This window comes from Coregonus clupeaformis, chromosome 34 (genome assembly GCF_020615455.1).
Source record: "Coregonus clupeaformis isolate EN_2021a chromosome 34, ASM2061545v1, whole genome shotgun sequence".
NCBI classification, from domain to species: Eukaryota; Metazoa; Chordata; class Actinopteri; order Salmoniformes; family Salmonidae; genus Coregonus; species Coregonus clupeaformis.
Genome location: NC_059225.1, coordinates 35,340,875 through 35,366,772, shown reverse-complemented (window position 1 = coordinate 35,366,772; position 25,898 = coordinate 35,340,875). Strand labels below are relative to the sequence as shown.

The following is a 25,898-nucleotide window of genomic DNA, read 5'->3' as shown; positions in this document are numbered from 1 at the left end:
GTGGTCCCAGCTCTCTTCAGGTCATTGACCAGGTCATGCTCTGTAGTTCTGGGCTGATCCCTCACCTTCCTAATGATAATTGATGCCCCACGAGGTGAGATCTTGCATGGAGCCCCAGACCGAGGGTGATTGACCGTCATCTTGAACTTCTTCCATTTTCTAATAATTGCGCCAACAGTTGTTGCCTTCTCACCAAGCTGCTTGCCTATTGTCCTGTAGCCCATCCCAGCCTTGTGCAGGTCTACAATTTTAGCCCTGATGTCCTTACACAGCTCTCTGGTCTTGGCCATTGATGTGCTTCTCAGAGACCATGGAGAAATAGAAGTGGTGTCCCTCCACAGGGTCGTCCAGATCCACAGCATTGATTAGCTGGATGAGCTACAAGACACATAGATATACTGTAGCTGTCAGACGATGGTTCTCACTGACAATGATTCTCACTGAGCATCGGAAAAGAAAAAAAGCATAGAAAGTCCTCACTAGGACATATCCCCACATTTACAGTGCCTTCAGAAAGTATTCACACCCTTTAACTTTTTCCAAATGTTGTTGTGTTATAAAGCAGGATACAATGCATTTAATTGTAATTTCTTGTGAACGTTCTACACAAAATACACTGTAATGTCAAAGTGGAAGAAAATTCGAACATTTGTAATAAATTAATGAAAAATAAAACACTAATATATCTTGACTGGATAAGTATTCAACCCCCTGAGTCACCTTTGACAGTGATTACAGCTGTGAGTCCTTCTGGGTAAGTCTCAAAGAGCTTTCTACACCTGGATTGTGCAACATTTAACCATTATTATTTTCAAAATTCTTCAAGCTCTGTCAAATTGGTTGTTGATCATTGCTAGACAACCATTTTCAGGTCTTGCCATAAATTTTCAAGCAGATTTATGTCAAAACTGTAACGCGGCCATTCAGGAACATTCACTGTCTTGTTGGTAAGCAATTCCAGTGTATATTTGGCTCTGTGTTTTAGGTTATTGTCCTGCTGAAAGGTGAATTCATCTCCCAGTGTCTGTTGGAAAGCAGACTGAACCAGGTTTTCCTCTAGGATTTTGGATTCTGCTTAACTCTATTCCGTTTCTTTTTTATCCTGAAAAACTCCCCAGTCCTTAACAATTACCAGCATACCCATAACACGGTGCAGCCACCACTAAGCTTGCAAATATGGAGAGTGGTACTCAGTAATGTGTTGTATTGGATTTGCCCCAAACATAACACTTTGTATTCAGGACAAAAGTTAATTGCTTTGCCACATTTTTTGCAGTATTACTTTAGTGCCTTGTTGTAAATAGGATGCATCTTTTAGAATATTTGTGGATCAACAACATTACTAACTCTGTCAATTAGGTTAGTAATGTTGTTGATCCATTCTCAGTTTCCTCCTTTCACAGCCATTAAACTATTTAACTGTTTTATAGTCACCATTGGCCTCATGGTGAAATCCCTGAGCGGTTTCCTTCCTCCTTCCTTAGGAAGGATGCCTGTATCTTTGTAGTGACTGGGTGTATTGATACACCATCCAAAGTGTAAATAATAACTTCACCATGCTCAAAGGGATATTCAATGTCTGCTTTTTTTATTGTTACCAATCTACCAATAGGTGCCCTTCTTTGCGAGGCATTGGAAAACCTCCCTGGTCTTGTGGTAGAATATGTGTTTGAAATTCACTGCTCGACTGAGGGACCTTACAGATAATTGTATGTGTGGGGTACAGAGATGAGGTAGTCATTCTAAAATCATGTTAAACATTATTATTGGGGCCTCCCGAGTGCCGCAGCGGTCTAAGGCACTGCATCGCAGTGCTTGAGGTGTCACTACAGACCCGGGTTCGATCCCAGGCTGTGTCATAACCGGCCGTGATTGGGAGTCCCATAGGGCGGCGCACAATTGGCCCAGCATCGTCTGGGTTAGGGGAGGGTTTTGCTGGGGGCGCTTTACTAGGCTTATCGCGCTCTAGCAACTCCTTGTGGCGGGCCTGGCGCCTGCAGGCTGACTTTGTTCATCAGTTGAACAGTGTTTCCTCCGACACATTGGTGCGGCAGGCTTCCGGGTTAAGCAGGCGGGTGTTAAGAAGCGTGGTTTGGCGGGTCATGTTTCGGATGACTCGACCTTCGCCTCTCCTGAGCCCGTTGGGGAGTTGCAGCAATGAGACAAGATTGTAATTGGATCGCAATTGGATATCACGAAATTCGGGTAAAATACAAAATAATAATAATATTATTATTATTATTATTATTATTGCACACAAAGAGAGTCAATGCAACTTATTATGTGACCTTTTAAGCAAATGTTTACTCCTGAATTTATTTAGGCTTGCCATAACAGAGGGGTTGAATACTTATTGACTCAAGACATTTCAGCTTTTCATTTTTTATTAATTTGTAAAAAAAAAAAAAAAAGATATATACATACGTCAACTTTGACATTATGGGGTATTGTGTGTAGGCCAGTGACAAAAAATCTCAACTTAATTCATTTTAAATTCAGGCTTTTCATTTTTTATTATTTTGTAAAAAATAAAAATGAAAAACATAATCCAAATTTGACATTATGGGTTATTGTGTGTAGACCAGTGACAAAACATCTGAATTTAAATCATTTAAAATTCAGGCTGTAACACAACAAAATGTGGAACTAAACAAACAACAAAATTGTTCAAGGGGTGTGAATACTTTCTGAAGGCACTGTAGTTGAGACAAGACAAGGTAACTGACAAGGTACAGTAACAGTGATTGTGACATAACATCTGCATTGTCCCCTCAGGGATACGAAGCTCAAACCTTGTGACTCAGCCCATAGCCCACATACCTGTACAGAAGGCCAATGTTACATTATTCTCAGTGAAAATAGTGAGGGATGCATCGTACCTCTCCTGACTGTGTGCCTTCACAGATATATGGCTGGTAGTCTCTGGCAGGCCTTGGCGCATTGTCGTTTATGTCCAGCACTTTGATGAACAACACCACAGACGAGGATAGATGGTTCTGCTCTGCAGTTGTGAAGATAGACATTTGTTGTCCATTGGATACATGCATCATAAATGCTTTGGAAAAGCTCTGTCACAAAGGCAGTTTAACGTGATGAATGTTACTGTAACAGTCACATCTCTTTGAATTACAACGGTGGCACAAATGGGTGTTTCATTGCTCAATCCCAAAGCAAACATGATAGTGGACAAAATGAAAGCCAAAAAACAGTTTAGACCCTTTCAGTAGAGTTGAACATTGTGCTTTGTTTGAGGCTAGATGAAGATGGTTCAGTATATCAGTAAGTTATTGCCAGTCATAGCGCATTCACAGCAAATTGGCCAGTGTTGATTTTTCAGTGTAACATTTATAGTGTTGATTAAGGAGTTAAATTCACTCTGTAAGAGTGAAATTCAAACTCAGTGGTGTAAAAGAACGCCCAGTGTTGGTCTTAATAAACAGTGTTATTGTTTTACACTGTGTACAGTAAAACAGTCCTATCAAAACCACACCCATCATTATCATATTTACCAGCATGCTCTACTGCAGGTTGATTTTTTAGGATTGTTTTTAATATCTGTGTTTTTGCATGTACATTGATTGATTGATTAATCTTATTCTACACAAAAATAAATAACATACATTTTTCTAAACTAATCCAATTAGTTACTTACATCTGTTGAATTGGTTGTTCCGATTTAAATGGTTTAGGTAGTGTTTAAATATTGTCATATTTCCTAACCTTGACAGTCACTCTGAATGCAGGTTGCGGATGAATAAAAAATCAAACTGTTGGATATCATAACTCTGGCTGGATTACAATAGGAATTACACATCACTTTGCAAGCCAGCATAATGTGACTTGCAGGCCTGATGTGGCCTCTAAACTGGAAGTTTCCTAACACCACTGTGTTACGGTAAAACTAGGCCATCAACCAGGCTATCAAAGTAAGGCCTTATGATATATGTAATGTATTGTCATAGAGTTTAATTTTAATGATAACATTTGCCCAGGAACTCACTTAGTGAAAGCCACAGGCCTTTAAAATGAAATAATTCAACAACCATGTCTCTGTCACTAACACATACAGTCATGGGTGTTCACTCTACAATTTACTCAAACAGAAAAGGCACCCTGGGAAATCTGCAAATTAGGTTTTACAACATACAGTGTTAAAACAACACTTTTTTTTACTGTAACAGTACAGGTGCTAATGTCTTATAGTGAGGAAGTGTAACAGTGTCAGCACTAAGCAAAGGGAGTCCAGTTGGCTCTAAATCATGTGTTATGTTTTACACTGTAGGTGTTGCGTATTACTCTACACTAGAGCTATGCAAACACCAAAATTGAGTTCAACGAGTGCAATGAGGCCCTTTATCACTTCCCCAAAGTCAGATGAACTCGTGGATACCATCTTTATGTTTCTGTGTCTATTATGAAGGAAGTTAGAGGTAGTTTCACGAGCCAATGCTAACTAGCATTAGCACAATCATCAGTCATTGCGCTAACGCTAGTTAGGAATTGCGCTAGAGCTCGTTAGCAACTTCCTTTATGAAGAGTCATAAAAATTTATCAACGAGTTCTTCTGACTCTGGGGAAGTAGATAAAGGGCCTCATTGCCAAAATCCCAAAGTATCCCTTTAGGATTACAATGGGGAACACTGCAACATAGTTAAATCTTTAACAAAAGTGTTATTTTAACACCAGTACAGTGGGACTCATATGTTCTCTGAAAATAGTGTACATTTTATCCTTTCAGAGTTAAATGTACATGATTGATTTTGCTGTGTTTGCCATCATAGTTGATATTGATGTGCTTTTCTCTGTATTATCAATACTTTGTTGTATTGTATATGTATGAGATAGATACTCCTTACTTGTTTCTTTGGCTGTTATGGTTAGATTGTGCCAGGCTGCTTCCTCACGGTCCAAAGGTTTCGCAAAAAATACGGTCCCATTGTTTGGGTCTATTTTGAAAGCTTTTCTGATATCGCTGCTTTCGTGAATGGAATATCTGGAAGAGAAATCACCAAGACACACAGTTAGCGAGAAATGCAAAGCGCTGGTTTCTCATAGTTGACCAAACGCTTCAGTTTGGTTTTAGACCCCATCATAGCACTGATACTGCACTCGTGAAGGTGGTAAATGACCTTTTAATGGCGTCAGACCAAGGCTCTGCATCTGTCCTCGTGCTCCTAGACCTTAGTGCTGATTTTGACACCATTGATCACCACATTCTTTTGGAGAGATTGGAAACCCTAATTGGTCTACACGGACAAGTTCTTGCCTGGTTTAGATCTTATCTGTTGGAAAGATATCAGTTCGTCTCTGTGGATGGTTTGTCCTCTGACAAATCAATTGTACGTTTTGGTGTTCCTCAAGGTTCCGTTTTAGGACCACTATTGTTTTCACTATATATTCTACCTCTTGGTGATGCCATTCGGAAACACAATATCAACTTTCACTGCTATGCGGACGACACAGCAGTACATTTCGATGAAACATGGTGAAGCCCCAAAATTGCCTACCCTGGAAGCCTGTGTTTCAGACATAAGGAAGTGGATGGCAGCAAATTGTTTACTTTTAAACTCAGACAAAACAGAGATGCTAGTTCTAGGTCCCAAGAAACAAAGAGATCTGCTGTTGGATCTGACAATTAATCTTGATGGTTGTACAGTCGTCTCAAATAAAACTGTGAAGGACCTCTGCGTTACTCTGGACCCTGATCTCTCTTTTGATGAACATATGAAGAATATTTCAAGGCTTGTTTCCATCTTCGTAACATTGCAAAAATCAGAAAAGTTTTGTCCAAATATGATGCAGAAAAGCTAATCCATGCTTTTGTCACTTCTAGATTAGACTACTGCAATGCTCTACTCTCTGGCTACCCGGATAAAGCACTAAATAAAGTTCAGTTAGTGCTAAACACGGCTGCTAGAATCTTGACTAGAACCAAAAAAATTGATAATATTACTCCAGTGCTAGCCTCTTTCAACACTTGCTTCCTGTTAAGGCTAGGGCTGAGTTCAAGGTTTTACTGCTAACCTACAAAGCATTACATGGGCTTGCTCCTACCAATCTCTCCAATTTGGTCCTGCTATACCTACATACACATACGCTATGGTCACAAGACGCAGGCCTCTTTATTATCCCTAGAAGTTCTAAGCCAACAGCTGGTGGCAGCTCTTTCTCCTATACAGCTCCATTTTTATGTAATGGTTTGCCTACCCATGTGAGAGACGCAGACTCGGTCTCAACCTTTAAGGCTGAAGACTCATCTCTTCAGTAGGTCCTATGATTGAGTGTAGTCTGGTGGTGCGAAGGTGAACGGCAAGGCACTGGAGCGACGAACCGCCCTTGCTGTCTTTGCCTGGCCGGCTCCCCTCTCTCCACTGGGATTCTCTGCCTCTGACCCTATTACGGGGGCTGAGTTACTGGCTTACTAGTGCTCTTCCATGCCTGGTTGGCCCTGTAAGGGGTATCGTCGGACAGTGCCACAGTGTCCCTCGACTCCCCCTATCTATGTGCCGGGGGGCTAGGGTCAGTCTGTTATATCTGGTGTAATTCTCCTGTCTTATCTGGTGTCCTGTGTAAATTTAAGTATGCTCCCTCTAATTCTCTCTCTCTCCCTTTCTCCCTCCCCTCTCGGACGACCTGAGCCCTAGGACCATGCATCAGGACTACCTGGCCTGATGACTCTTGGCTGTCCCCAGTCCACCTGGTTGTGCTGCTGGTCCAGTTTCAACTAATGGAACCCTGACCTGATCACCGGGCATGCTACCTTGTCCCAGACCTGCTGTTTTCGACTCTCTCTCTCTCTCTCTCTCTCTCTCTCTCTCTCTCTCTCTCTCTCTCTCTCTCTCTCTCTCTCTCTCTCTCTCTCTCTCTCTCTCTCTCTCTCTCTCTCTCTCTCTCTCTCTCTCTCTCTCTCTCTCTCTCTCTCTCTCTCTCTACCGCACCTACTGTCTCGACCTCTGAATGCTCGGCTATGAAAAGCCAACTGACATTTACTCCTGAGGTACTGACCTGTTGCACCCTCTACAACCACTGTGATTATTATTTGACCCTGCTGGTCATCTATGAACATTTGAACATCTTGAAGTACAATCTGGCCTTAATGGCCATGTACTCTTATAATCTACACCCGTCACAGCCAGAAGCCAGAAGAGGACTGGCCACCCCTCAGAGCCTTGTTCCTCTCTAGGTTTCTTCCTAAGTTCCTGCCTTTCTAGGGAGTTTTTTGTAGCCACTGTGCTTCTACATCTGCATTGCTTGCTGTTTGGGGTTTTAGGCTTGGTTTCTGTATAGTACTTTGTGACATCTGCTGATGTAAAAAGGGCTTTATAAATCAATTTGACTTGATTTGATGACAAAGTACAGAAAAGTTATAGACAAGAACAACATAAGATATTACATTCAATTCAAAATAAATCAAAAATAGTTATGTATTGGAAAGAAAACAAGAGACAACAAAAATACTATTTACACATTATTCATATATACATATTCATATTCTTACATACAGTGAAGTTAAATTAGATCTTTATAAAGAGGAGAGGTGCTGTGATACGATATGTTTTTTATGTATTTAAACTTGATTTTTGCCTTAGTAACCTCTGGTGGCAGAGCATTCCACGATCACATTGCTCTATACATAATTAAGCAACACATTAAATCTGTTTTTGGTTTGGGTACCGTGAAGAAACCCATAGTGGCATATATGGTGGGGTATGTACAGTATGTACTGTATTTACAGTACCAGTGAAACGTTTGGATACACCTACTCATTCCAGGGTTTTTCTATAATTTGACTAATTTCTACATTGTAGAATAATAGTGAAGACATCAAAACAATGAAATAACACATATGGAAGCATGTAGTAACCAAAAAAGTGTTAAGAAAATCAAATCAAACAAATCAAAATATATATTTATAGCCACCCTTTGCCTTGATGACAGCTTTGTACCCTCTTGGCATTCTCTCAACCAGCTTCATGAGGTAGTCACCTGGAATGCTTTTCAATTAACAGGTGTGCCTTCTTAAAAGTTAATTTGTGGAATTTCTTTCCTTCTTAATGCGTTTGAGCCAATCAGTTGTGTTGTGACAAGGTAGGGGGGGTATACAGAAGATACCCCTATTTGGTAAAAGACCAAGTCCATATTATGGCAAGAACTGCTCAATTAAGCAAAGAGAAACGACAGTCCATTATTACTTTAAACATGAAGGTCAGTCAATACGGATATTTCAAGAACTTTGAAAGTTTCTTCAAGTGCAGTTGCAAAAACCATCTTTTTATTTTATTTTATTTTATTTCACCTTTATTTAACCAGGTAAACCAGTTGAGAACAAGTTCTCATTTACAACTGCGACCTGGCCAAGATAAAGCAAAGCAGTGCGATAAAAACAACAACACAGAGTTACATATGGGGTAAAACAAAACAAAGTCAAAAATACAACAGAATAAATATATATACAGTGTGTGCAAATGTAGCAAGTTATGGAGGTAAGGCAATAAATAGGCTATAGTGCAAAATAATTACAATTAGTATTAACACTGGAATGATAGATGTGCAAGAGATGATGTGCAAATAGAGATACTGGGGTACAAATGAGCAAAATAAATAACAATATAGGGATGAGGTAGTTGGGCGGGCTAATTTCAGATGGGCTGTGTACAGGTGCAGTGATCGGTAAGGTGCTCTGACAACTGATGCTTAAAGTTAGTGAGGGAGATAAGTGTCTCCAGCTTCAGAGATTTTTGCAATTTGTTCCAGTCATTGGCAGCAGAGAACTGGAAGGAATGGCGGCCAAAGGAGGTGTTGGCTTTGGGGATGACCAGTGAGATATACCTGCTGGTGTTGCTATGGTGACCAATGAGCTAAGATAAGGCGGGGATTTGCCTAGCAGTGATTTATAGATGGCCTGGAGCCAGTGGGTTTGGCGACGAATATGTAGTGAGGACCAGCCAACAAGAGCGTACAGGTCACAGTGGTGGGTAGTATATGGGGCTTTGGAGACAAAACGGATGGCACTGTGATAGACTACATCCAATTTGCTGAGTAGAGTGTTGGAGGCTATTTTGTAAATGACATCGCCGAAGTCAAGGATCGGTAGGATAGTCAGTTTTACGAGGGCATGTTTGGCAGCATGAGTGAAGGAGGCTTTGTTGCGAAATAGGAAACCGATTCTAGATTTAACTTTGGATTGGAGATTCTTAATGTGAGTCTGGAAGGTGAGTTTACAGTCTAACCAGACACCTAGATATTTGTAGTTGTCCACATACTCTAGGTCAGACCCGTCGAGAGTAGTGATTCTAGTCGGGTGGGCGGGTGCAAGCAGCGTTCGGTTGAAGAGCATGCATTTTGTTTTACTAGTGTTTAAGAGCAGTTGGAGGTTACTGAAGGAGTGTTGTATGGCATTGAAGCTCGTTTGGAGGTTTGTTAACACAGTGTCCAATGAAGGGCCAGATGTATACAAAATGGTGTCGTCTGCGTAGAGGTGGATCTGAGAGTCACCAGCAGCAAGAGCGACGTCATTGATATACACAGAGAAAAGAGTCGGCCCAAGAATTGAACCCTGTGGCACCCCCATAGAGACTGCCAGAGGTCCAGACAACAGGCCCTCCGATTTGACACATTGAACTCTATCTGAGAAGTAGTTGGTGAACCAGGCGAGGCAGTCATTTGAGAAACCAAGGCTATTTAGTCTGCCAATAAGAATGCGGTGGTTGACAGAGTCGAAAGCCTTGGCCAGGTCAATGAAAACGGCTGCACAGTACTGTCTATTATCGATCGCGGTTATAATATCGTTTAGGACCTGAGCGTGGCTGAAGTGCACCCATGACCAGCTCGGAAACCGGATTGCATAGCGGAGAAGGTACGGTGGGATTCGAAGTGGTCGGTTATCTGTTTGTTAACTTGGCTTTCAAAAACTTTTGAAAGGCAGGGCAGGATGGATATGGGTCTGTAACAGTTTGGATCTAGAGTGTCACCCCCTTTGAAGAGGGGGATGACCGCGGCAGCTTTCCAATCTCTGGGGATCTCAGACGTTACGAAAGAGAGGTTGAACAGGCTAGTAATAGGGGTTGCGACAATTTCAGCGGCTAGTTTTAGAAAGAAAGGGTCCAGATTGTCTAGCCCAGATGATTTGTAGGGGTCCAGATTTTGCATCTCTTTCAGAACATCAGCTGTCTGGATTTGTGTGAAGGAGAAGCTGGGGGGGGCATGGGCAAGTTGCAGCGGCGTGTGCAGAGCTGGTGGCCGGGGTAGTGGTAGCCAGGTGGAAAGCATGGCCAGCCGTAGCAAAATGCTTGTTGAAATTCTCGATTATTGTAGATTTATCGGTGGTGATAGTGTTTCCTAGCCTCAGTGCAGTGGGCAGCTGGGAGGAAGTGCTCTTATTTTCCATGGACTTTACAGTGTCCCAAAACTTTTTGGAGTTAGTGCTACAGGATGCAAATTTCTGTTTGAAAAAGTTAGCCTTTGCTTTCCTAACTGCTTGTGTATATTGGTTCCTAACTTCCCTGAAAAGTTGCATATCGCGGGGCTATTTGATGCTAATGCAGTACGCCACAGGATGTTTTTGTGCTGGTCAAGGGCAGTCAAGTCTGAGGAGAACCAGGGGCTATATCTGTTCTTAGTTCTGTGTTTTTTGAATGGGGCATGTTTATTTAAGATTGAGAGGAAATTACTTTTAAAGAACAACCAGGCATCCTCTACTGACGGAATGAGATCTATATCCATCCAGGATACCTGGGCCAGGTCAATTAGGAAGGCCTGCTCGCTGAAGTGTTTTTGGGAGCGTTTGACAGTGATGAGGGGTGGTCGTTTGACCGCGGACCCGTTACGGACGCAGGCAATAAGGCAGTGATCGCTGAGATCCTGGTTGAAGACAGCGGAGGAGTATTTAGAGGGTAAGTTAGTCAGGATGATATCTATGAGGGTACCCATGTTTACGGATTTAGGGTTGTACCTGGTAGGTTCGTTGATAATTTGTGTGAGATTGAGGGCATCTAGTTTAGATTGTAGGATGGCCGGGGTGTTAAGCATATCCCAATTTAGGTCACCAAGCAATACGAACTCTGAGGATAGATGGGGGGCAATCAATTCACATATGGTGTCCAGGGCACAGCTGGGGGCTGAGGGGGGTCTGTAGCAAGCGGCAACATTGAGAGATTTATTTCTGGAAAGGTGGATTTTTAGAAGTAGAAGCTCAAACTGTTTGGGCACAGACCTGGATAGTATGATAGAGCTCTGCAGGCTATCTCTACAGTAGATTGCAACTCCACCCCCCTTTGGCAGTTCTATCTAGACGGAAAATGTTATAGTTGGGGATGGAAATTTCAGAATTTTTGGTGGCCTTCCTAAGCCAGGATTCAGACACTGCTAGAACATCAGGGTTGGCGGAGTGTGCTAACGCAGTGAATAACTCAAACTTAGGAAGGAGGCTTCTGATATTTACGTGCAGAAAACCAAGACTTTTACGGTTACAGAAGTCAACAAATGATAGCTCCTGGGGAGTAGGAGTGATACTGGGGGCTGCAGGGCCTGGGTTAGCCTCTACATCACCAGAGGAACAGAGGAGGACTAGAATAAGGATACGACTAAAGGCTTTAAGAACTGGTCTTCTAGTGCGTTGGGTACATAGAATAAAGGGGGCAGTTCTCCGGGCGTTGTAGAAAAGATTCAGGGCATTATGTACAGAAAAGGATATGGAAGGATATGAGTACAGTTCAGGTAACCCTAAGCGTTGGGTAACAATGAAAGAGATAGCATCACTGGAGGCACCGATTGAGCCGGTCTCTGCGTGTATGGGGGGTGGAACAAAGGAACTATTTGAGGCAGTTTGAGAGGGACTAGGGGTTCTACAGTGAAATTGTATAATAAGAACTAACCCAAACAGCAATAGGCAAGGCATAATTGACATGGGAGAGAGGCATAAAGCAATCACAGGTGTTATTAGAGAGAGCTAAGACAACAACTGGTAATAGCGATAACGTTTGGGCTGAGGCTAAACAGAATAAACAGGACAGCATGGCTACCACAGCATTCTTCAGCGATACGCCATACCATCTGGTTTGGGCTTAGTGGGACTATCATTTGTTTTTCAACAAGATAATGACCCAATCTCTCATGAGGACAGCCACAGACATGGAAGACCCAGAGTTACCTCTGCTGCAGAGGATACGTTCATTAGAGTTACCTGCCTCAGAAATTGCAGCCCAAATAAATGCTTCACAGAGTTCAAGTAAAGACACATCTCAAAATCAACTGTTCAGAGGGGACTGTGTGAATCAGGCCTTCATGGTCGAATTGCTGCAAAGAAACCACTACTAAAGGACACCAATAAGAAGAAGAGACCTGCTTGGGCCAAGAAACACGAGCAATGAATATTAGACTTGTGGAAATGTGTCCTTTGGTATGGAGTCCAAATTGGAGATTTTTGATTCCAACCGCCGTGTCTTTGTGAGACGCGATGTCAGTGAATGGCTGATCTCCGCATGTGTAGTTCCCACCGTAAAGCATGGAGGAAGAGGTGTTATGGTGTGGGGGTGCTTTGCTGGTGACACTATCTGTGATTAATTTAGAATTCCAGGCATGCTTAACCAGCATGGCTACCACAGCATTCTTCAGCGATACGCCATACCATCTGGTTTGGGCTTAGTGGGACTATCATTTGTTTTTCAACAAGATAATGACCCAACACACCTCCAGGCTGTGTAAGGGCTATTTTACCAAGAAGGAGAGTGATGGAGTGTTGCATCAGATGACCTGGCCTCCACAATCCCCCGACCTCAACCCAATTGAGATGGTTTGGTATGAGTAGGATGGCAGAGTGAAGGATAAGCAGCCAACAAGTGCTCAGCATATGTGGGAACTCCTTCAAGACTGTTGGAAAAGCATTCCAGGTGAAGCTGGTTGAGAGAATGCCAAGAGTTTGCAAAGCTGTCATCAAGGCAAAGGGTGGCTATTTGAAGAATCTCAAATATAAAATATATTTAGATTTGTTTAACACTTTTTCGGTTACTACATGATTCCATATGTGTTATTTCATAGATTTGATGTCTTTACTATTATTCTACAATGTAAAAAATAGTACAAATTAAGATAAACCCTTGAATGAGTAGGTGTGTCCAAACTTTTGACTGGTAGTGTATGTCTGTTTGAAGTCTACACAAATAGATTATACAAGTGGTTAACCATTTTCAACACACATACGTTTCTAAAAAAGGCTAGAAGTAGTCAATTTCTGGTGAAATTAGGTGGTTAGGAGGCAGGACATCTGTTCAGGTTGTCTCCTATTGGACAGTTATGGAGGGTCATTTTACCTGATTGGGTTGTCCACTGCATCAGTGTCCCTGGCACTAACGGTGCCAACCACGGCCCCTACCACCGCATTTTCAGGAAACTTCAACTCATAATCATGCGCCAGGAAGATAGGGGCCTCATCCACGTCCTCCACGACGATCTTTAGGGTCGTCCTGTCCCAAAACAATTTGTAGCTCAGTAAGCGTGCGTCTACGTGTTCGTTGACAGCCTCCGCAGCCATGACGAACCGCCGCTTGCTCTCATAGTCTAGAGGCTAAAAAAGTTAAGCAATCAATAACAACTCTTCGTAGCTAATCTCTTACTTGAAGACAATTTTTGACATGGAACAACAAAAAACCTATTTCTATTGATTTTCCAACGTAATACAGTCTGCCACTTTAGATTAATTGGCCTAAATGCTTATTATGAAGACATAACAGTTGCACAGAACCAGCACACAGCTTCCTCCATTCAAGTCCCCTTTCCTTACCTCAGCAGGGCGGTAGGTAGCCTAGTGGTTAAGAGCATTGGGCCAATAACCAAAAGGTTGCTGGCTCCAATCCCTGAGCCATTAAGTGAAAAATCTGCCGATGTGCCCTTGAGCAAGGCACCTAACCCTAATTGCTCCTGTAAGTCGCTCTGGATGACTAAAATGTCAATGTAATTCTATCAAATAAGATGAGAAAAAATGCTTTATTCAAAGTAAACTTTACTAGTAAAAAACAGCATCCAAACCATCAATTCCTTCCCAGCGTATCGTGAAGCATAAAGCCAAGTCTGTGAAGGGCATTGTCAAGTCTACTATAAATGAATAATGCAAGAGAGGATAGGCCCATAGCCGCTGGAAGTATGGGTGCTGCAGCAACCCCTGAAAAATCATTTATTATAAAAATTATATAGACAGTATCAGTCAAAAGTTTAGACACACCTACTCATTCAAGGGTTTTTCTTAATATTTTACAATTTTTTATATTGTAGAATAATAGTGAAGACATCAAAACTATAAAATAACACATCATGTAGTAACCAAAAAAGTGTTAAACAAATCAACATATATTTTATATTTGAGGATCTTCAAATAGCCATCCTTTGCCTTGATGAAAGCTTTGCAGACCCTTGGCATCCTCTCAACCAGCTTCACCTGGAATGCTTTTCCAACAGTGTTATGAGGTTTTCATAATGTTGTGTGAACCAGGTTAAAGTTAGTAGATAAGTGACTGGGCGCCGCACAGTCTGAATACAGGAGTCCATTATGTCAAGGGAGCTTATTGGTGGTTTATCTTAGAATGATTGATGGACATGATATACTGACTTGGGTACAGAGTACGAACATCAGAGAAGGGTGTGCCCACTGATGGTTAACAGATGTGGTTGAAGAAACGTGTTATCGAAGCTATATAAGCTGAGATATGTTCTTTGTTCAGTAGTTCGAAATGGCAAGAGGCAAAGCACTGTCTGTTTGTTATAACAAACCATGATACCTATTAAATATTTATATGAACTCCCCAGCTAAGTGTTAAATATCTTCATGCATCATGAATTACTTGATACCCGAGAAACTCATCATAACAAACAGTCTTGAAGGAGTTCCCACATATGCTGAGCACGTGTTGGCTGCTTTTCCTTCACTCTGCGGTCCGACTCATCCCAAACCGTCTCAATTTGGTTGAGGTCGGGGGATTGTGGAGGCCAGGTCATCTGATGCAGCACTCCATCACTCTCCTTCTTGGTCAAATAGCCCTTACACAGCCTGGAGGTGTGTTGGGTCATTGTCCTGTTGAAAAACAAATGATAAGCCCACTAAGCCCAAACCAGATGGGATGGCATATCGCTGCAGAATGCTGTGGTAGCCATGCTGGTTAAGTGTGCCTTGAATTCTAAATAAATCACAGACAGTGTCACCAGCAAAGCACCCCCACACCATAACACCTCCTCCTCCATGCTTTACGGTGGGAAATACACATGCAGAGATCATCCATTCACCCACACCGCGTCTCACAAAGACACTGCGGTTGGAACAAAAAAATTCCAATTTGGACTGTAGACCAAAGGACACATTTCCACCGGTCTAATGTCCATTGCTCATGTTTCTTTGCCCAAGCAAGTCTCTTTTTATTATTATTGGTCTCCTTTAGTAGTGGTTTCTTTGCAGCAATTCGACCATGAAGGCCTGATTCACGCAGTCCCCTCTGAACAGTTGATATTAAGATGTGTCTGTTACTTGAACTCTGTGAAGCATTTATTTGGTATGCAATTTCTGAGGCTGGTAACTCTAATGAACTTATCCTCTGCAGCAGAGGTAACTCTGGGTCTTCCATTCCTGTGGCCGTCCTCATGAGAGCCAGTTTCATCATCGCACTTGATGGTTTTTGCAACTGCACTTGAGGTGTCTGTATACCACCCCTACCTTGTCACAACACAACTGATTAGCTCAAAAGCATTGAGAAGGAAAGAAATTCCACAAATTAACTTTTAAGGCGGCACACCTGTTAATTGAAATGCATTCCTGGTGACTACCTCATGAAGCTGGTTGAGAGAATGCCAAGAGTGTGCAAAGCTGTCGTCAAGGCAAAGGGTGTGTTATGACTTACCCTCATGGGCTGAGGATCAAAGATGCCGGCTAGGCAAATGTTTGAACACCCCCTCTCCTGGGGGACAGTTTTATAACCGGTTGAAAATTCCTTGCAGAAACGTTCTGTTCCGTGCCATACAGTATTGGGAGAGGGAAATTCCCTGTGAGACAAAGGAAGTCTTCCCGCCAAGACTCCAACATCCAAAAGTGGATAATGAAACGTTATTCCTACTTAAAATAATGTGGGAAATGGTCGGTGGGGACTTAAAGAACAATCATGTCAAATGTGTTACTATGTTGTGATGTCATTAAAGACGGTGGAACAACATAACTGTATCTCTGGGGGTGTACACTTCCCAGTTATGAGGTTTGCATCTAATTGTTGTATAAAATGAATGATTAAGTATAATACTACTTTTTTGAAGATAACAATGTGATTTTAGTATTCTAGATGAGATGATTGTTTTCCATATTGATTTGTTCTCAGTCAGTGGCCGCGCCCAGATGAGCACAAACATGATGGAATGCCCCTTTTATGCAGAGTGCATAAAAAGCCTTGAAAAACATTAACATTAGCCTAGCAGTTGTGAAGTGTGAGCTAAACGTTACAAAATGGTTTAAAACTACAACTCCATTACCAAAGGAAGACCAAGCAGATTACGGAATAAGCCGGATGTTGCAAATGGTTGAATTTCTACCAGACCAGGAAGCGTGAAGCTGAAGCTACACGTTACAAAATTGTTAGACCAGAAAGACCAGAAACTCTGAAACTCTCAACCTCTACACGAGGTGGAGAAGAAGACAATGCACTATACCTTATCATCTCAGTCTGCAGCTGGTATGTATATTAGTCTAGAGAACTTTCACTAAAGACACGAGTTGGGAAGGACAATCCCTCTCCGACAACCGCTGGTACATCTGAAGTATCCATTCTAACCACCACTATGACCAGAAACTCTACCAAGGACATTGGGATCGCTGGTGGGCAAACCAGAGTCTTACTTCATCAACTCAACTATCGAGGACAGCTACACGTAAATACATGTTGCATTTCTAATACGAATTAGCATTTAGTGGGGTTTTAAGCATTTGTATTTCCGTGAGTGTAGTTTCCAAAGTAACCACGATAGTTTGAATCTCTGTCTCTCCATTCCACTCTGACCCTCCTTCTACCCAATCATTCATGCTATTGTTAGTCCAGTCCTCTAGGGACCTGTTTTCATTGTATTACGTTAGTAATCAATAACCTATGTGTGTGTGTGTGTTTGAATTGTGTTATTATTTAGTTAATTAGTAAATAAATAATTAAGCCAATTTGTGTATTGCTGATTCATCAATAAGGTAAGGGTTCTTGCAGGTTCAAGGATTATGTGACGTTTAGAATGAGACTGATAAGAGGTAATTATTTAATAAGTGACTGTTATCGATATATAGAACATATATATATTCTAAGAGTTTAATTCGGGAGATGGTAACTCGTTAAACAACTTCTTCCGTGGTGCCCCAAATTCCTAATGAGTTAATTGTAACATGAGTAATTTAATTGAGTGACAATTAAACATAGTTAGGTGATTCGATAAATAACAGTCATATATTAAAGTAAGTCACGTCATACAGGTGGCTACTTTGAAGAATCTCAAATATAAAATATATTTTGATTTGTTTAACACTTTTTCGGTTATTACATGATTCCATATGTGTTATTTCATAGTTTTGATGTCTTCACTATTATTCTACAATGTAGAAAATAGTAAAAATAAAGAAAAACCCTTGAATGAGTAGGTGTGTCCATACCTTTGACTGGTACTGTGTATATATATATATATATATATATATATATATATATATATATATATATATATATATATATATAATAAATAATAATAATAATAATAATAATAATAATAATAATAATAATTTCGTAAAAGTAGTGCTCCGGGCTCTTTAACTGTCCTGTATTAGCAGACCGATATATCCGTCTGCAGGGCCAGCGGTGCCCCCCCCCCACCACCAGACTACTACTTCCTGCAGCTATGAAAGGGCCCTTCAAAGAAAGGACTAACTATTGATAAAAATATATGAAAACACATGAAAAACATAAAGCATAAAGAAGTCAATAGATGTACGGATGTACAGTGTACATATTAGGACAGCCTCAGCCTCACAGGAATGTAACACATTGTATTGATGGCTAAAGTACAGTACAGTGTTTTATATGTGTTCACCTTGGCCAACAGGACCACCCCTTCCTGTGTGACTGGATCCGTTTGGACCTTGAAGGTTGCGCTCTCCTCCAGGTCCTTTAGACTGTAGTTCATCCTGGCGTTGATGCCCACGTCGCCATCGTCTGCCATGATCCTGCCCACCGTGTTGCCCACCGCAGCAGACTCAAGAACAGCAAAGGTATACATGTCTTGGGGGAAAAGAGTCCAAGGAGAGACCAATGAAATAGGTTTATAGATACATCTGTTAAATGTATTCTGCTTCACAGATACAGTGTTTTGGATAAGGAACCTTTGTGAAGACATATTCTATGTAATGTGACTTTTCAAATTTTCACATGCCTGAAAGAAATGAACAAGGACTATCCTTGTACTTGACTGTACTTGTACTTATTGTATACTAAGTTTATAGTAGTTTCCTGTGTGGCTGAAAAAGTGTGGCGATTGAGTTGTGAATAGCCAGTCAAGGGTGTCTGCAGTAGTGTGGAAGAATAACAACAGAAATAATTTGTGGTCCATGGGAATCATTTGTGGTAAAGCAATGATAAGTCATGGCAGGTCTATTTAATCCTGGCGCAACTCCAATAAGAAGATGAGAACATGTGAACGTGTCTTCAAGTGAGTCCATCTGGATCACTGGTGGACGCTCAACAGAAAGCAGACTGCCCAAAACATAAAGAACAGACTCTGATAATAACTTTAACATTTTTAAAACCATCTCACACATAACAGGGTATTGGTCAGTGGGTGAGATATTAGTGATGGGGGGAAAAATCGATACAGTAACATATCGCAATATTATTTTTAGACAATATTACATCGATATTTGACTCAAAGTATTGATAAAAAAATTAAGATTTCGAAAGTATGAAAGGCATACTTTGTTAAAACTGCTGTCCCTGTTTTCCCATTTGAGAGGAATTTATTTATTCATTTAGAGAGGTTTATCTCAGAGAAGGCCAGATTTGTTTCTAAAGGTCATGACAAATGTCCTTTCATATGTGAAAGATTAAATTCATCTCACAAACAGATATACACACACTCGTGCACAAACACACGCACACACACACACAGACACACACGCGTGCGCACACACACACACACACACACACACACACACACACACACACACACACACACACACACACACACATACACAGAAACATTCTCTCTCTCTCTCTCTCTCTCTCTCTCTCTCTCTCTCTCTCTCTCTCTCTCTCTCTCTCTCTCTCTCTCTCTCTCTCTCTCTCTCTCTCTCTCTCTGTCTCTCACTCTCTCTCTCTCAGAATGTACATCTACGTGTGTGTTTAAACTGCAGTCTACAACAAGGAGTAAGAGCAGAATACAAAGGTGTCATACAGACCGAAGAGGCTCTAAATACTCATGCCATGTATAACAAGTCACCATTGCACACTCCGATTTTCATCCTTTGTGATGTGAATCAGCATGTGTGAGAGGTTTGGCAGTAGCACAGAGTGTGCGGCAGTGACTGATGTGACTCACTGTGCTGGAAAGTGGGTCCGTTATCATTGACATCCGTCAGGCTGATGGTGACAGTGGTGGAGGCAGAGTAACCACTGCTGAGTCCCAGCATATCCTTCACCTGCACCACCACTAGATACTGCTCCCTAGCCTCCCTGTCCATGTTGGCCATTGAGGTCATGATGACGCCTGGGGGGGTTAAAGATCGTTGACACTAAACATGACTTATTTTGATGCATTCATGGACCCATGTGAATGTCTCTACAGTATATCTCTCAACTATACCTGTCTTGGGTTCCACAGAGAAGTAGGCTCCCCCAGTAGAATAGAGTAGATGAGCTTGGCGTTGTTTCCGAACAGGGGATCGTCAGCATCTGCGGCTGTCACCTGGGCCACAGTTGTCCCTGTGGGGGAGGAGAGGATCACACAGGCAGGCTTGGCTAAGGTTGCAGCCACTCAGCCCCCCTCCAGCAGCCGACAGGGAAATAAAGTGATTATGCCACGGTCCCACTGGGTATGTCTGTCTGGATCAGTGGGGCAGACAATGGGGGGCTGGGTGCCCGATGCTCACTGTGGCCTCTCACTAGGCACCGAGGCTGAGCAGGTGTGCTTGACAACCTCTCCATCCCCCGGCATGACATCACTCCCTATCATTCTCTCTTCTTGTTTCTCTCTCTCCACCACTCTATCACTATCTTTCCATGTCCCTCTCTTTCAGTCTACATGTCTATCTCTGTTACTTCTAGCGACCTCTCTCTCTCTCTCTCTCTCTCTCTCTCTCTCTCTCTCTCTCTCTCTCTCATTACTTTCTGTATCTCTCATTCTCTGTGTCTCCACATCTTCTCTTTTCCTCTCTTTCTCACTCTTTTCCTCAAAGTCAAATGCATTATGATTTATTACAAGAAATATATTATTCTGCAGGGCAGATTACATATAAATTGAAATGGTAATGCTTGCGCTATGAAATGGCACTGGTAATGATAACATTATTTAAGTGAAAATAAATCATATGAGGGATTTATAGGTATGATACCTAAACCAATACTTTCATCTTCCTGAAATGGTGACGGAGGACAGCCATCCCTTTACAGCCTTTCAGAATGTTGAATGAGATGTGATGAAACAATTTCAAATGCTCTTCAAGGTACATTTCAAACCTGTATGAAATCCCCTGTACCATGTGAGGGACTTCAACAACTCACAAACTTCAGGTGCTCAGTAAAATACAATACATTTGATTCCTCAACTAAGATTTCACATGATCCAAATGCATAATTTAAATGTATTCATTTCAAATGCTCTTCAAGGTACAGGTGCAGGTGACTTCAAATTGTAACTTCAGGTGCTCAGGAAAATACATCAGATCCCTTAACTAAGATTTCTTATCATCCATATATGTAATTTAAATGTAACTACCGGCGTCCATATTAGTACAGCCTCAGTCTCAGCAGGAGTTGTTTCAAACTTCTGCTGAGACTGAGGCTGTCCTATTATGGACACTGTATTATTTGCGTATTGATGCTGTCGAACATACCCATGGGACACATCTCTTGGATGCTGGAGACATAGGGCTCATTCTGGAACTGGGGTATGTTGTCATTGATGTCCTGGACCTTAATTATAAACTCTGACTGGGGCTCCACAGGTTCATTGGACCTCCTAGCGAGGGCCTGAGCCTGGAGAACATAGAAGGCCTTCTCCTCGCGGTCCAGCTTCTGCAACGCACGTATCTCTCCTGAATACTCATCGATTTCAAACATCTCCCCAGCACCTTCCCCCGACAGAATATACTTGATAGCGAAATCCCCTCTGTCGTAGTCTGATTTCAGCTGGAGGGAAAGGAGAAAAGGAAACAAAGAGCCATTAACGTATTTGCTTCGTAATGTATTTGATTCATAATGCATTTGCTTCATAATATATTTGCTTTGTGTTTTCTTGTTCCATTTTTTTGTCCTGTCTACTAACCATCTAGGAAAAGGCATTACTAAAATGTAGGAAATGTTTATTCTGTGGAGAACTGGTACCTGGCCAATCACACGTGGAGTAAGGTCCTCCTCTGGGAGAAACAGCTGTTTCCAGATCCAGCCTCGTCTGAGTCTGCGGTGTAGAGCGGTAGTGGGAGACCCCTGGCCCAGCTGGTGGTTGGGCTCCAGGCTGTGTGGAGCTCCCTCCTCACACAATACACAGTATGGTGTCATGGACAGGATAATAACTAACGCCAGTAGACCAGGACACTGCATTGTGTTAGTCCCCTGATCCGTTTTCCAACCCGTCTCTTCCCGTGGTTAGCGCACAGAGGTGCATGTGTTACTGGTCCATTAAAAAGGTTAATCTGAGCGTCAGAGAGACACAGTGATACGGTGATGACCTCAGAGAGGTGCTTAGCCACCCTGCCAATGGCCTGTTGCTGGGAACTGCCATTCCGCTGTTGAAGGGACAAAGGTGGTTGGAATGGATGACTTGTTACACTTGTTTCACAGGATGAATATTCAAAAAAATCCAACATATATATTTTGTAACATTAATAAAAGTGGAGATGATGGGTGAATTAATTCTGGTCAATTCAACCACAATGAGAGATGTAATTCCTCATCTGGACATTACAAAACCGAGATCAATATACTTAAGAGGCACTGGCGTAGCACACACTCCCGCAGCCCCCGCAAGGCGTGGGGCCCAAACCCCCTTGCTCGGACTTTGCAGGTGTCCCCGCGAAACCACGCTACGCCACTGATAAGAGGAGAGGCAAGTCATCTTTCATATTTGATTGTTGTTTTATCTAGCTGACAAGATGAGAGAGTATTTTTACCAGACTTTGACACCAATCTAAATACCAGCCATGCCCTCTAACAACCCCTGGTCAAACACTGTATTTCGAGACATGAAAATACATTTGAATTAAACAGCTATTACTGACAAACACAGCTTCCACTGAGATATCCAAGAAAATATATGAACTAGAAGCAATTTTGCTTGGGAAAAGATCATTACGATTTTGTGTTTCTGTTTCTTGTAAGTATGCTCTAATGCTGGGGTCTTGACTTTAAATCCTGTGAGGATGAAAAGCCTTCTCTGTTTTGTAAGGAAACAAGGCAATGTATTGTATTCCATGGACGAGCAGTAGGACCCAAACATCATTCCTTCAGTATGATACAGCACTCTGCAGCTGACTAATCAAGACGTGTAATTAAATCAATGCCTGGTTAGATATGGATAATAGAGACACATGCGCCTGAAAAAAATAAATTAGAATGGATGTTGCAATGACCAAGTCCAAGACTATTGAATGTGTCTTCCTCTGAAATGTCGACCTTCGGTCATGTCTAGGACATTGTAGGATGACTTCATATCTAATAGTAGTTCCGAAAGGGGGAGTTTAGGGAATGTGGAAACCCAGCTACAGGAGTGGTCAATATTAACAATGCAAACAAAGAGATATGATTTGTAGAACATATTTTACTAATCTTATATTAATAAAATCTAAAAAAGGTTGTGTTGTCCGCATTTTTTAAAATGAAAGTGAAATGGCAATTCTAGTGCATTTTAGTTGTTTAAAGACAATGTTTGAAAGTGCCACCATGACAACTGTGCAATGTATCATCTTGTCGCTTCTGCCATTGACAGAGAAACCAATATGAAACCATAGTCATTGCATTGGAATGGAATGGTAACCAATAGCGATACACCTCCAACAGCTGGTGTCTCTGTCAGTGGCTTGTTTCTAATTTAGCATTTTGCTAATCTACCATTTCCCTCAGATTGTCTTCATGCTACTTCCATTTTAATTGTGTCTCATAGAGAGCATTTGTGTAATTGAGTCAAATAGTTGCTGTCTGACTGTTCTCTCCAGATTGTCCCACAATTGACCCACGATTCCTTTTGAGTCTCCTGTTCAGAGAAACTCTCCAAATTACTTTGGGGTGAGAATGACTTAAGATGTGAAATAGTAGTTTCATCAAAATACCATCACAACAAGCATTTTCTATCGGTGAAATGTTTCTAGTAGTTTAACGTTTTGTATGTTTCTGAACGTCACCAGAGACAATGCTATGTGCAATAATATTAAATAATACAATAATACTGTGTGCATTGTGCAGTTAGTATAGTTGTCATTGTAGTAGCCATGGAAGTCTGACTGCCTAATGGTGATATTTAATCTTGTGAAAGTATATTTACTGTCAAGCCCCATAAAAATAAACTACCAATGCCCAATTTTATTTTAGAAATTCAATTTGGTCACACAATGTGAGTGAAAGTGTGTATGTTTGTGTGTATTTGTGTCTTAACTGGGCATATTCATATCAGCGTGAGACTCATGGAGTGGCATTCCAATTAGTGGCCAGTGAATCGTAAGGTAATGATGGGCCTTCATCTGGCTGCCAAGCAGCCTAACTGAACGCTGCGGGCCAAAACTAGACAACAGCCCCTGACGCTACTGAAAGGCATCTCCCAGTGTTTAACATTTCCCAATTTAGTACGCCGATACAGATCAGTGCCAGATAAGTCACACAACAGTGGCTGGCTGACACACTGCCCAACAGATCTGGAGATGGTTGGTTGGCTAACAAGATGCACTACAGGCAGCCAAAATGGCGGAGCATAAACTACGTGGAAAAAGAGCACATCTGCTCTTATACAAATGCTCATTAGGCTTATTAGGCAGGCCTTTTCACTGAAATCTGTCCTGACCATGGAATAAGTGCTGTGGTGTTTATCTAATCCGAGATATTAGAAATACCTAATGCAAAAACAATAGACTATATGAATACGACAGCTTTAGCTGCCAAACCATCTTCTATATTTCTATGCATGGCCATTAGAAATTCATTTTTGCAATAGCTTATTTACATGACAATAAGACTGAAATGGCATCTGGCTCAATGGTATCAAGTAACACAATGAAAAATGGTGTGGATGGTGTTTGGACTACTTATTCTGGAATCTATCAAAAATGCTGGGGTGTTGATCTGAGCAACCCCAGAAAGAGGTATATTTTCCATTAGCTAAACCATTTGAATGTATTTTTGATGACTAGGATCAGTGCGTGTAGAGCCCTGTGGTTGGCAGCCATTTTTTTATGTAGTAATAGGCCTTCTTCCTCCCATTCCAGCAGACCTCCTGGAGCACCAACATGTACACTTCTCCACTACTCCACCACATGACAGAGTGAGAATGAGCTGGGGTCTCGCAATGTTAAGCACTAGATGCAGTGAGACCATCACATTACTTTCCTATATGTGCTCTCATGGAGATATTTACATTCTCCACATCTCACTTCACATACTGTTAAACTACTTACCTGCCATTTCTTAGACCAGGCTGTGTTAGGCATGTGTGCAAGTGTAACACAAGGTAGTCTATGTAGACAATCAAATATGTTATAACAGAGTAACTACAGTATAATACCACATGTAATACCATTATAACATTATGTCCATCATAGACTACCATTTTTTTGTGTGTACCTCCCCCTTTCTTCTTATTTTCTCCGCTTTTTCTCTCTTTCTCAAACACTGGCACTATTGTCTGGGAGCACATCTGAACAGTGCTGAACACTCACAGCCTCCATTGCCATGCAAATAGCCCCAGCAATGAGATACAAATGGATTACTATCTTTCTACCCAGCTCTCTCTTTCTTTTGCTCTCCCTCTCTCTATCTCTTTGCGAACAATCCGGCACTTATTGCTGATGTGGCAATTCATCTAAGGTGACTATTTCTGCGAGTGACAAAGAGGGGTTCAGTCTGTTTTTGACATTTAAACCCGATGAAAAAGACGGAGAAAGCCCTCGATATAGGCTTCGTCTTGATATTGACACGTTTTTCTAAACGACGGGCCTGTCGTGACCTCAAGTTGTGAATTCATGTATGTTTGGTGGTGAATCATCTGTGGACACTGTCGGACTATTGTGGAGAGTTCTCGCTACTCCAGCTGTTGTAGAGGAACAATTATCCCTAATGATAATGCTTCTCACTCCAATAACTAAAAGCTACTTTTCCCTTTAGGGCCACCGTAAATAATACTTAAAAAAAAAAAAAAAACACAATAAATGTTTTGCTCCTGACCAATAAATTAGCACACAGGACTAGGTTTAACATCAGCTGGTTGAAAACTAGACACACAGCAGATATCTGTAGACTTGCTTTGAGGCAGGACTTTCTTTCTTGGCATGTACACTATTTTGACATGCTAACCTTGCAGATTAATAACATTCCAAAATGTTAATGGATGCGTCATTAGCCAGCAGCGTTTACAGCATTCTCCCCTCTGAGGCAGTAACATGAGGATTTTGTTATTTTGTAACCACAGATTGGTTCAGTTGCTGTGAACTCCAT

At 41.6% G+C, this 25,898-nt stretch overlaps 1 pseudogene; it reads right to left on the bottom strand.

Annotated features, from left to right (window-relative positions):
* The window catches only part of LOC121549562, a 32,677-nt pseudogene extending 7,782 nt beyond the window's left edge, over positions 1-24,895 (bottom strand).
* Between the last annotated feature and the right edge of the window lie 1,003 nt (positions 24,896-25,898).